This window comes from Fringilla coelebs, assembly GCF_963513975.1.
Source record: "Fringilla coelebs genome assembly, chromosome: 2".
Lineage (NCBI taxonomy): Eukaryota > Metazoa > Chordata > Aves > Passeriformes > Fringillidae > Fringilla > Fringilla coelebs.
This window is the reverse complement of record NC_140029.1, coordinates 87411556-87425543: the sequence shown is the minus strand read 5'-3', so window position 1 is coordinate 87425543 and position 13988 is coordinate 87411556. Positions and strand designations below refer to the sequence as shown.

Here is a 13988-nt window from a genome sequence, read left to right as displayed (position 1 = left end):
TGGCTCCTGCCAGGCTGTCCCCCCTGCTTCCCACTCCCACTTAGAGCCAAGAAAGAACTTAATAACAGAGGGTGTTGAGCAAGCTTCAGGTGACACACTGCTTTTTAAAAAATGTTTTTTCTCCTGCTCAATCCCATTTGTAAGTTTGCATCCAGCTGGAAGCTGGGAGCAGATGGGACAGACAAAGAGCTGAAAGATCCTTTTACCCTTTGTTATTACATTTAATCTGAAGAGGAAAAAGGAAAAGCAGATTATTATTCTTCCCCCACACCTCCCAGTTTTTCAGGCTGGTTGTACCCAGAATAATATGCCCCACCCGACTCTGCATATGAGGACTTGTATTACCTCTACCCATAGATTCATGGAAGGGTTTGGGTTGGAAGGGACTCTAAAGATCATCTAGTTCCAAACCCTGCACTCCAGGCAGAGACCCCACCACTAGATTAGGTTGCCTAAGGCCCCACCACAGGGAGGGAAAGGGACCATAAGCGCCTCCTGCTATTCCCACCTAGCGCAGCCAGCACCAAATACCTCCACATTAACCTGACACAAAGCGGCCAGGATGAGACGCGAGGAGAAGGAGCAATCCCCTAACGCTGGCGGCGCAGGATGCTGGGATGAGCGCTAGAGGGAGGCAGGCTGACAGCGGCAAGGGCAGGAGCCGCCGCCGGCGCCTCTCGGCATCGCCGAGCGCATTCAGGGAGGGAGAGGAGCGGGCTCAGCTCTGCTCCACGGCACCGCAGTGGGGATGTGTCTGCTGCCGGGGGGTCTGCAGGATCAGCTCTTTGTGATCCTGCCTTCTTTATCCCATCTGGGGGCCACAGCTGCCCCTTCTGTCCTTGGGGGATATGCAGATTACAATAAAGGACCTGCTTGGTATTACACGGACAGGTGAGAACACAAAATCACGAGAAACACAGAGACAAAAAATGGTTTGGGTTGGAAGGAATCTTTTAAAGGCCATCTAGTCCAATAAGTGGGGACATCATCAATGGGATCAGGCTGCTCAGAGCCCTGTTCAACCTGACCTAGAATGTTTCCTGGGGCTGGGACATCGATCACCTCTCTGGGCAAGCTGTGCCAGTGTCTGACCACCCTCTTTGTAAAAAACTTCTTCCTTATAGGAAGTCTAAATCAACTGTCCTTCAGTTTAAAAACACTACTCCTTGTCCTATCTCAACAGGGAGAAAAGTTTGTCCCCATTTTCCTTATAAGCCCCTTTCAAGTACTGAGAAGCTGCAGTAAGGTCTGCCCTGAAGTGCAGAGCCGGGCTACCACGCTTCCCTGCAGAAGACCCACCACAGACCACGCTCAAGCCCTGGGACTGAGCCCAGTCCCAGTGGACTCCCAGTGATCCTAAGCACAGAATCCCCAAATCAACGTGGTTATAAGGAATTTCTGGATATCATCCACTCCACAACCCCTAATCAAAGCAGGGTCAGCTACAACAGGTTGCTCAGGGCTGTGTTCAGTCAGGTTTTTAGTATCTCCAGGAATGGAGACTTTGCAACCTCTCTGGGAAGCCTGTGCCAGTTTTTGGACCACCCTCACAGTATCAAGTCTTTTCTCATGCTTAAATGGAATTTCCTGTTTCAGTTTGCACACACTGTCTCTTGTACTGCCACTGGGCACCACTGAGAAGTCTGGCTCTGTCTCCTTCATTCCCAGCTATCTGGTGTTTATGGACATTGTTAAGATTTCCCTGAGCCTTCTCATCTCCGGAGTGAAAAATCACAGAACCATTAATAAGACCTCAAAGATCATGGAATCCAGCCATTAACCCAGCACTGCCAAATCCACCACTAAACCATGTCTCTCTATACTCTTCTTGAATATTTCTAGAGATGGTGATTCCACTGCTTCCCTGTTCCAATGCTTGAACACCCTTTCAGTGATGAAATGTTTTCTAATATCCAATCCTTGTAAAGGGGAAGGCAGCATTGCCTCCTTGTTCTAATGCCATGGAACTGATTCTGTCAGGATAAGTTTCATCCATGGGTCAGTCTCCCCAGCAAAACCCCCTGGGAAGGTTTGCCATATTCCTTAGACTGGAGCTTACCAATATTAAATTACTTGGATTATTCAGTCCCTATGGAAGATGCTGAGTTTCCACTCATAATTTTGTACCTGGTCTAGACTGTGTGGCCTCAATCCACTGGGATAACATTCCTTGTATTCTGGCTGTAGTGAGTGGGAACCAAGGACCAAGGCACTGCTTCAGCCAGGCTGGAATGCCCCAGGACTGCATGGAGCACAGTGGGGCCCTGGTGTGTGATGCAGAGCACACTTAGAGCCCACGTAGAGAGGTGGTTGATGGACAAGATACCAGTGGGAACTAGGTCAAAAAGCCAAGAAAAGCTTTGGAACATTCAGTGCTCCTTTTCCTGTGAAAAGTGCTGGAGGTGATAAGGAGCTTGTTCTGCAGCCAGATGGAATTACAGGGCCTGGAATTTGCATGTGCAAAAGGAGGAGAGAAGCGGAGATTCCCAGACCAGAGGAGGTCATGACCTTGGTTTCCTCCCCTCCCTACCGCACAACAGACAGAATCCAGGTGAGCAATAACCTTTATCCAGGCAGCAAACACCACGTCACCCTGCCAGCACCATGACCCTGAGAGAGGAGGGCAGCACACCAACATCTACACCCACACACACCCTGGGGCCTTCTGGGTTCAGGCTTCAGCCACAGCAGAACCAGCTCAAACTGCCCCTTGCCACTTGAGGCTTCGGCAGACAGGAACTCCATCCTGTCCTTCATTTTTTACCGCCTGATCCTGGTTGCTCCTAGTCTGGACACAAATGGAGAGCAGGAAGGAATAGGGAGGGGAAGCCAAAAGCCATGGCTGCAGGGAAGCAATGGTTTTAATGTGTGGGTCTTAACTCTGCCTTGACCAAGGGAGTCATCCATGTCTCTTTACCCCTAAGGAGAATCTGTCTTGGAGGATCCCAAGAATCACCGAACCATTGAGGCTGGAAAAGCCCTTAAGATCACCAAATCCAACCATTAATCCAACATTTCCATGTTCACCACTGGATCATGTTGCCAAGTGCCACACCCACATGTTCTTTGAAGACTTCTGGAAATGGTTATTAAAAGGATCCTAAGCACCATCAGAGATGATCTGCCCTCCCTAAAACTGTCTGCTGAAATGCCTGCTGAGCTCCAGGCAACAAAACACAATTTAGAGAAAGCCTGTATGGATGGTTCTATGGAAGGATTCAGATTGATAACACAGAGAGGGCCAAAATAGTGATTCAAAGTTCTGGTGATTCATATCCTCCCTCCTCCAATGGATGTGGGACAGAGGTGGAAATCAGAGCCAGAGCAGGTTCCTGTTGGTGAGGGGCTGATTGCAGAGGTCCGGCTTAGGAGAGCCCAGATTGGGACAGTTTGCTCCTTCTGGTTTTGGAATTCTGAAGTTCATTAAGGAAAAAAAAAAACCTCAATCAGAGCAATTGTCTTGTACTTTTTTGCTTCCCACCCAAAAGCACATGGTCTTTCCCTCTGCTCTCCCTTTTGGGATACTTTCCCAAAATGCACACAATTTTCTTCCAAATACATTTAAAGCAGAAAATATCTTCTCCAGCCAGTCCAGTTCCACACAGGGTTGTAAGGAGAAACTCACTTTCTAATTTGCTTTGCAACTGATGACTGTTTTACCAAAACATTTTCCCAGTGCAGGTTTCTAAGATTCAGATTCACTGGGGATCTGGATCATGTCCAGCCAGCTGTGGGGAGGGAAAAAGCTATGTCAGGAGGAGGAATAACCATGGGAGATACAACATCTGCTGCATGCCAGGATCACTTTTTGCTAACAAGATTTTGTAAGGAACAGACTAGTCTAATTTCATTGCAGAGCCTGGCTGTTTCAGAACAATGCCTTCACTCAGACTTGCAAAATCAGCAAAATAATCTATCAGCATGGCTGCATTCCCTCCTCCCTTCTGAGCAACTGGGAGCCAAAAGGATCCTGTCTTAAATGTCACTCACACAGGCAAGAGAGCAAGAGGCCCCCAGGCATGGCAAGCAACAGTGACACAGCAGACACAAAGGTCCCTGTGTTGCCCTGCTGCAGCTATCTGCAACTGGGATGGGATTTTGCAAAAAGGGGAATTAATAAAATTTGCACCAGGGTGACACAGGGGAGGGAAATGGGGTGAATTTAGAATACCAGGTGTCTATGCTTTCAGATGGATTAATATAGGATTATGGAATCATGGAGTGGTTTGGGTTGGAAGGGACCTTAAAGATCATTTCTCTCCAATCCCCTGCCATGGGCAGGGACACCTTCCACTAGACCAGGCTGCTCAAAACTCATCCAGCCTGTCCTTGAGTACTTTCAGGGATGTGGCAGCCACAGCTTCTCTGGGCTGGACCTGTGCCAGTGTCTCACCGCCCTCACTATAAAAAAATTGTGTTGTTATATCTACTTTTAATCCATCCTTTTTCAGTTTAAAGCCATTGTCCCTTTGTCCTGTCACTACAGGCTCTACTAAAAAATACATACTTGGCAGATCAGCTTCACACACATGGAAGGAGGGTAGGCTTGGCTGGGAATATCTACACCCTACAGAACTGTTTGTGGGGGTTTGTACTGCCTCAGTCAGGCATCCCTAATGCTAATCCACTCACAGGATCCCTGTGTGTACACATTTGTATTGTTATCAGCTCCCACACCATGCAGAGGGCACTGGACACTCCTCCCACAGCAAACAGGACTTGCTTGTGAAGGGAGGCATCCAAAAACACACAGTCCCCACAAACTCCTTGACTCAGTTTGTGTGCCACAGCATCATGCAATGGCATTTGTCCTGGCACCAGGAAGAGTGGGGGCAGCGGCTTCTTTAGCACCAGGAAGAGCGGGGACAGAGGGAAACAAGATCTAAAGGTCAGTTTGCAGGACCTTATCAGGTCCCTCTGCAGTTTTATCTTCCGGGTTTCCAAAGTACAAAGGCCACCAAAAAAGGATAAAGCAATGAGAGGTGGAGAGACACAAAAGGCTGTGAGAGGACTGCACTTCCTCAGGAGCAGATGGAGAGGGATTGGAAGGAGACTGGCACAAGTACAGAGACCCCAGACCTGTCATTCCTCCCACATGCCCTTTCCAGGGATGCACTCTTGGGAAGTCTCACCATTACTCCACCCAGGACTTCTTCAGTCTCTACCCAGCCAAGACTGATGCAGAGGCTGGCACAGCCTGGCTTTTAGCATCACCACACATCCAGACACAGCTCTCTCCAGGCCATCTCTCCCACAGCAAGTGCTTTTATCTGGTGGCAAAGCCACAAAGAAAAAAAACCCAAAAACTCCCTGGATACCAAGAGCCCCGAGGGCTGCAGAAGTCACTGCCAAAGCAGGAAAATCTTCACATGGCTCACTGACAAACTGGGGGATGGGGTGCTCAGAGCAGTGAGATGTCATGTGAGGAAGAGGAGAAAAATAAGCTCCCAAGGCTGTTTAACCCCTCTGCCAGATACACCTCTGACTCAGCACAGTGCTGCTGGCCACCTCCACCCAAGTTCCCCCATCCTCCATCACATCCCAGTCTTGAGCTCTCCTACAGATCTCCTTTGACCACCTTCCCCTGGGAAGGACTTGCACCTTCCCCTTGGAAGGGGTGAACCAGCCCTGGTTAGGCAGTATTGTGAGTTTAAAATACAGCCACACTCCAAAGCCTGTCCTCCCACGTGGCACACCATTCTCTCAAGCCCCCCAGCACTTTTAATTGTGAGGTTTAACCTCCAGCAGAGGAACTGCTTGGCTTGAAGCTATGAGCATGAAGCCCCAGACCTGGAGGATCACGGTCATGCAGGTACCAGTGAGGGACCACACACCACAGGCAGGAGCCCCGAGGATGCTCCACGTCTTGCACCACTCTTGAGCCATCACTCCCCACCCTGGAGGCTGCAGAGAGGGGGCCATGCTGGAGGAAAAGGAGGAGCCTATCCAAGTAAGTCCTGCTGTGAAACACTACAGAATTTCAGGAGGAATGGTCCAAACCCAGCCAGGGAAATCCTGGAGCAAGCTGATGTGGCCGCGAGCTCAGCTGCACTGTTTCTGCCTCCAAGCAACATAATTCAGCAGCTGCTCTGCCTGAATCCCAAATCCTGTGTCCCACTGAAAGCCAATCCTCTAAAACAGGATTTAGAAATCTAAATGGTGCAGGAGTCTTCTGTTGGTTTTGTTTGTTTGTTTTTAATTAACCTAAGAGTAAAGTTATTGATAGGAAAAGAAGAACTGGAAGCTGCAAAGGAAAACTACCTCCACACTCCATTGTGTGTATCTCAGATCAAAATCTCCAAAATGCTTTTCTGTGAGGACACCTCCCACACCCCCCTGAGCCATACTGTCTCCATTTCCTTCTCCCAGGGCAAGGAAACACCCTTTGTTTTGTGACTGTGTCCCATTCATAGCCCCTCCATTCATAAACAGGACTTGACCTCACCACAATCTAAATTAATCCCTGACTATGCAAAGATGATGAATAATGAGGTTATCATGAGTTTAAGCCATTTAAAGAAACTACTTCCAGCCCACGCCTATTCTGGTTATTCATACACTGGGTGTAGCTTTACAATCCTGTTTTATGAGAAAACCCCCTCTAGAGATGTGGAGTCATGAGCTTCTGCTAACTGGGAGAAGGGACATTAATTCTTATGTAACTCTGTCAGTGGCATTTGCATCAGACCACAGTCAAAATTTACCCATCCACGACCACTGTCCATTAAGATGGCTTGTTCATCCTTTTCCTTCTTGAGTGGGGACTGGGAGGAACGCATCACTGAGCAGTGGTTTCTTCACAAAGATCCAGAAATATCAAAGAAGCATGGCTTTATATTTCCACTCACACACTCTCACTCACAAACTCATACAGTTGCACGCTCACACACACACACTCTCTTTGTATTTTATTTTCCTCCTGCAAGAGGCAGCATCATGCCTGATCAAGGCTGTTCAAGGGCTTCAGTGAAAGACACTTGCTCCAGCAGGAACACCTGCCCTGAACACAGGCATACCACTCCAAAATCCCATCCTCTCTGAGGGCTCAAAGATTAGAGCTCACAGGCAGTGCAGAAACTCCCAGCTTGCACCAAGATTAAAAGCCTTGGTTGATTCAGAGCGTGCATCCAGCTCTGGGAATTCCCCCGTGAGGAGGACATGGACCTTGCTTGCTGGAGCAAGTCCAGAGGAGACCACAAAGATGCTCGGAGGGCTGAAGCAGCTCTGCTATGAAAATGGGCTGAGAGAGTTGGGGTTGTGCAGTCTGTAGACAAGAGGGATCCAAGGAGACCTTGGAGCTCCTACCAGTGCCTAAAGAAGCTCCAAGAGAGCTGGAGAGGGACTTTTGGTAAGTGCATGAGGTCACAGGACAAGGAGGAATGGCTCGAACGGCTTGAAACTGAATAAAATCAGGTATAAGTTAGATAATAGAAAGAAATTCTATCCTGTGAGGATGGTGAGGCACTGGCACAGGTTTCCCAGACAAGCTGTGGATGCGCCATCCCCAGGACAGGTTTGATAGGGCTTTGAGTGCTGAGGAACACATTCAGTGCAGGTATCTTGGTGAGCAGTTGCAGTCTGAGCTCTGGGGGGAGGGAGCCCAAGCCTGAGACAAGAGCTGTGATCTGCTGACCAAAGAACAAAGGGCACCTGTGTCCCATCCATGTGACCTAGGGGACACTAGGAGACTCTCCAGGCGTTCCCATGCTCGGACTGCAAGAGGATAAAAACAAAAGGCTTCCTTTGTTTGGGCTCTCTCCTCAGAGGCATCAGCTCGGGCCATTTTTCTATCACTGCACCAAGATGAAATAATTTCAATGATCCAGATCTCTGAGACTCTGTTCTGGGAAAACTGGGGTCACAGTAAGGAAACCTGCTCTGACTGTGAGTGTAGGGAGCCAAATGAGGCACCCACTGTCTCCCTGGAGCTGCCCCCTACAAAGGGGGCTTGGTCCCAGCTCAGGTGGTGGGAGTGTGACTGCCAGAGCATCTCCTGGATGGCTGGACAGGGAAGTTTCCTTAACACTGAGCAACCAGCTCTAGTGGAAGATATCTCTCCCATGGCAGGGAGGTTGGAATTAGGTGATCTTGAAAGCAAACCACTCTGTGGTTCTGTGATAAGCAGCTCTGCAGTTGCTCCAGAGGTCAAGTGTGCCTCTCCAGCATCCCAGAGCCCAGTTTGGGAGGATTTGGGAGGGAGGATTTGCACATTCCCTGCCGTGCAGCTCAGAGACAGTGGGTGCCCAGCACTCCTTTCTGTGACACCCTCTGCTATTGTTCTGCTCTTCCTCATTACCAATACAATAATTTCCTGTCACCAACACGCAGCCGCACTGAGAGGCACTAAGAAGCACGCCATGAATCTAATCCAGGGATTTTACTGTCACTTTTGCTTTTAAGGCCGTGTCCTTCTGATGCTGAGGACAGAGCAGACTGGCTGGGAATTTCTTATCAAAGGCTGCACTAGTGCCAAGCATCTCATCAACTCCAGTCCCCGCTGGGGCTAAGGGGGAGAGTGGGCTCACCTGGCACCATGAGGCCGTAGCCTGGGAGGACCTGGTGAGACCTGCTGGAATGCAGCCAGGGTCAGCATCGCATCTAATGGGAGCAGAGACCTTTTACAAGAAGTGCAAATAATAACAATGAATCTCTTGTTCATCCTTGAGGGATGGAGTAGCCTATGAATGGCTTAAAAATGTAAAAACAAGGTCAATTCAGAGATTGCATTAAATGATGACCAAATCCTTTCCTGGCAAGGAACAGCCAAACTGGCAATCAGCTCCAGTTTTACTGAAAACAGCAGATAAATTAACAGGCAAGTGGCTCATAAATTCCTAAGAGGAGAAATGCAAAGGTCTGGAAGGATTTTAACCCCTGTGATGGACCTCAGGGAGTCTGTTGACTCTGTTCAGAGGAGATGATCCCTCAGTCAGTCCAGCAGCACAGAGGAGCCCCAGTGCCAACACTAACCCCAAGCATTCTTTGGGAGAGACCAAAAGTGAGAGAGACAGGCCAAGACACTGCAAAAATCTCAGTAAAGACACCTCTGGAGCACAGAATTTAGTATTTCAGTCTTTCCAGAAGAAACACCTCCAAGTGGGACACCAGAACATTTTTGCACCCAGTTGCCATTGCCAGTGTAAGTGCCTCCCTGCTAAACTCTTGGTGAACTTCGGAGAGCAAAGACCTGCAAGAACCTAACCTCTGTCCTCCCCATTATCTTCACTCTTGTGTGTTTGCCAGCTTCCCAGCCTGCACTACACACTGGGGAAACGACCTTTTAATGCAGAAATTTGTGGGCAGGGAAGTGCTGGTCCTGCTTTTAGTGAATTAGTTCATTGACTCCTTTCCCCTTCCAGGAAACCCCCAAGGGGATTGACTGTATAATCCTCATACTGCAAGAGAAAAGAGCTAAGTGCTTAATAATGTAAAGAAGAGTGGAGCTAAGAGATGCTCTCCCATCCTGCAGCACCTCCTCCAAAGACAACAGCATCCAGTCCAGGAGACAATGGACATAATGTACCCTGCATGACAGGACAAGGGAGAATGGCTTTACGGTGAAATAGGGCAGACAGATTAGGTATTAGGAAGAAATTCTTCCCTGTTAGGGTGGTGGGACACTGGACCAGGTTGTCCTGAGAAGCTGTGGATGCCCCATCTCTGCAAGTGCTGAAGGCCAGGATGGGGCTCGGAGCACCCTGGTCTAGTGGAAGGTGTCCCTGCCCAAAGAACTAGAGGATCTTTAGGATCCCTTCCAACCCAAACCATTTATGAGTCTGTGAATGGACAAAACCCCTATACACCAGTCACAGTAGGTATATACCAGGAAGGCAGGGAATGGCTATTGAAAAATCCTATTTTCTTGGTTTCTAAAATAAGATTTCTCTTCTCTGTCTGGAAAAAAATCTCAGGGCTGCAACTGAGAGCATCTCTCCCCAGTGCCATAGTAGGGCTGAAAATGCCATGGTCCTAGTGGCATTTTCAGATCTGCTTCCATAATTTTTCCAAAACACCTGGCCTGTCTCTCTTCCCTACAACTACTCTCTCAGGCTTTCCCCTCCAAATGACATTGCCCTCATCCAGGCAAAATAATATTACCATTTTGCAAGAGTCTACCTTTATGCTCTTTAATCAGTGCCAATCTCCCCTTACAATTAATTCCTGCAGAGATAATTCAGCTGCCTGCAAGTAAATACTGGAGAGAGATAAAAATACTGAGAAACAGGTATGGAGGGAAAAGCTCTTCCCATGAAGACTGGGAGGGTGTGGAGACTTCATCCAAGAGAGTTTCTCTGGTGGTTGCAACCATCCAGGCTTGAACCCACAGCGCAGGGATGCAGCTCAGGTTCAGCAGGAGCCACAGGTCACCTTGAGCCACACGGTCACTGTGACACTGCTGTGGACAGGAATACACTCAGCACACAGCAGCCCACCTGCCTCCCAGAACAGGGAGGAAAACACCATCTTCATGCTCAGCCTTGCTCCCTGGGAAGAGCTGAAGGACCAGAGCATGCAGCTCACGCAGTTCAACATCACACCTGTGCATGATGTAAGCTAAGAGATGCTCTCCCATCCTGCAGCACCTCCTCCAAAGACAACAGCATCCAGTCCAGGAGACAATGGATGTAATGTACCCTGCATGACAGGACAAGGGGAATGGCTTTAAAATGAAATAGGGTAGATTTAGATTAGGTATTAGGAAGAAATTCTTCCCTGTGAGAGTGGTGAGATGCTGGACCAGGTTGTTCTGAGAAGCTGTGGATGCCACATCCACCAGGTTTCATTTCCTTCCCACAGCTGCAGGGATGCCCAAATTTGTCCTGGCTGGTGACCCATCCCAGCAGGCTGAACCTGAACAAGTGGTTCTCTTGCTGCAGAGAGAAAACAAGCCCTGGGTAAGGCCCAGAGGTGTTAAAGACAGACCCTAGCCAAATCCTGTAGCATTCCCATGGCATCACTAGAAGCACTCTGTACCCAAGAAGAGAGCTTGGGACAGTGATGATTAGAAGAAATTAACTCTTTCCCCACAGGGTAGATGAATCTCTTCTACCTTACACCATCATCATTTTTTCCACAGGGTATCAACAGACACAGCAGATGCCCCAAATCTCCCCTTATTTTTGCCAGCCATTCTGCACCTCATCCATCCCCTTCTACTCATCTTTGTGGCACCCCTTCTTATTTACCCACCTCCCAGTCATGCAGACCAGCTCACCCAAAGCACAGACCAAACCTCTCACTTCCGAGGTGTGCTGCCAGCACTCCTGTCCCAAAAGGGGAGGGCAGAACTCAGCTTGAGGACCAGGCTGACAGTTCCACTGGGAGTGGTACTGCCTGCTGGATACAGATTTCGCTCTCCTTTGCACAGCAGCATACAGAGCACAAGGGAAAGAAGTTTCAAGCGAGGTGTTGGAATTTGAGCTAAGCTCGAAAGTTCTGTTTAATTTCTAATGCAGCAGCCGAGTGCTGCTGCCAAAAGGAGCCACTGATGCTGCCTGAGTGATCTCCAAAATCTGCTTTGGCAAGGCAACGAGCAGCCAGCTTTGTTTTTAAGTGGATTCACTAAACAGGGCTCTCCAGGACCCCCTTCCCTGCTCAGGCTGATGCTGTGGTTTCCCTCCCTCCGAAGCACTCCAGTAATTGGCTTTCTGTCTTTGCCGGCCTGCATCACCAAGGCGTCCAGCAAACAAGCACCGGAGCCAAAACACGATTAGAGGGCTCAAACAGCTGCTCCCTCTGCAAAGATCTGGCATCCAGAGCAGGGCTGGAGGCCAAGGAAAGCAGGGAGGGAGGGAGGACACCCTGCTGGAAATAATAAGGCTGAGCCCATTCCAGGAAAGGCTGCAGTGCCGGATGCAGGAGGAAGTTGAAGCAAACCAGCCTGACCAGGGAAGGGACCAGAGCTGTTCCTCATCCTCTCCCTTTCCCCTCTGCCCAGAAAAACTTCAAACAAAAGGGAAAGCACTGTAGAGATTGGGGGTTTTGTTGTTTTGCTGGGTTTTTTTGCCAAAGCAGCTGCAAGCTTTTGGAGTGCATGGAGGAACAGAGAGGATGCTGGAAGAATAGTTGGGGAGGTAGAGATGCACACACGGAGGACGGACTGTTTAGATCCGTTCTAGCACCATGGAAGCATGAGGAAATAAGATCCTGCCTCTGCCAAAGCCCATTCCCAGCGCCCCAGTGAGTTCACTGCGGTTGCTTTTCACATGCAACTGCTTTATCTGAAAAATCACAGAATGGTTTTCATTTAGAAGGACCTTCAAGATCACCTAGTTCCGATTGCCTGCTGTGGCCAGGAACACCTTCCATTAGATCACATTGCTCAGAGCCCATCCAGCCTGGCCTTGAACACTTCCAGGGATAGGGCAGCTACAGCTTCTCAGGGCACAATTTATCTCCTACGTCTGATTTCTTTCCGTAGATCACAGATGACAACTTTTCTGAGAAAGCAAGTGGTTGTTTTTAATAGTGGACAGCTTTTATTTCCATTCTCCACCCACTCTGTTCTCACAGCAAAGCCAGAGACACAATGAGCTCTTATGTTTCATCACAGTTGTAGCTCAAACACTCCATAACAACCCATGGCCATGGCCCTGAGAGATAAAAGTGTGTGCACACCATCCTTTCCCTGTAAACAGTATCCCCGGGACTGGGGACTCCATTTCTTGGTAAGGAAATCCCCAAATCAACATCTGCCAAAAGCTGGGAGTATCACTACTTGCTTTTTTTCTGAAAGAGATTCAACTGTGATTGCCTAAGATTTGCTGGTTGTAATAGAAACAAGATGTTTCTGTGGTTTAATAACTGCACCATGCCATTCAATAGCACACAAGCAGAACAGTTGATTTAAGCTTCATGGACATTTTGGACTCTGCTGAATCCTGCATTAACTTGGAAAAGCTGATAGTGATTGCTTTCTTGCAGAAGATGCTGGGATTTTTCCTGGACTCCCTCCCTTAGAAAGCCAGTATGATTTCAGGCAGAATCAGGTCCAGCAACGAAAAATGTCATTTTGCATTTTCTGCTGGCACAAAGCAATTCTCCCTGTGAAATTGAGTTACTTTTGCTGAAATGAACAATTGAGAGAAAGAACATAGAGAAATGCTTTTGAGAAAGAGGTTTCTCTAAACTTCAGCAGCAAACAGGGCAGGTGTGAGCTCATATTCTTTTTTGAATGGTGATTCTGTGGTCAAGGCAGCTGAGTAGGCTGGATCAAACAATCCTACCAGACAGGGGCATCATGAGTCTGCCACTGCTCAGCATGCATTCCTTCTGGCACCCAAACTGCTGGCAAAATTCCCTTTATCTGGTGCAGAGGCAGCAAAACAAGGACCACCTCTGTGTCTTGTTAAGCCACAGGACCTTGCTGGCACATGAGACCCACTTCCAGCCTCCTTTCTCACTGACAGCCCACGCCAGAAAGAGCCCTGATTCAACATTCTATGCTAATTGCTTCAATGGTCCCCTCCTACCCAAATGATCCCCTTCTATGATCCTACGAAATTGCAGAGCTGGGGGGCTGGAAAAAGTCAGAATTCACTCTGTGCTTCAGCAGGGATGGTTTGGACCAGGTGAGCATGACACCTTGCAGATGAGGTTCAGAAAGCTTTCTTACAAAGACCTCATGCTCTACAGAGCAAGGCAGCAAGGGGATAACACCTGCCTGAACACCAAGGGCTGTGAGTGGGATGAAAGGCAGAAAAGCAGATGGAGAAAAGCTCTGAGATGTTCAGCAGAACACAAGCAATCTTTGTCCCTCTGCAAAGGGATCCCACCCTCTGTCTTTAGACATGGGGCTGAAATAATGTGTGTGACCTGACTGCAAATCAGCAAGGGGGTCTCAAATACGTCCCCACCTTTTAGTGCCAGAGAAAGTTGTTTATAAAGACTCAGCTGTATAAATGCTGTATAAATGGGATGTGCACGGTGTGTGCATGTTGTCCCCCACAGTGAGACCAAACCATGGTCAGCCCTGTCTTCAGAAGGCA

At 48.7% G+C, this 13988-nt stretch overlaps 1 protein-coding gene across 1 annotated transcript in view; it reads right to left on the bottom strand.

Moving 5' to 3' along the window:
• CAPN5 (calpain 5) overlaps nt 1-13988 on the bottom strand; it is a gene marked incomplete at its 3' end in the record, with an annotated part of 48971 nt that overhangs the window by 18126 nt on the left and 16857 nt on the right. The gene's annotated exons all lie outside the window — the stretch shown is intronic.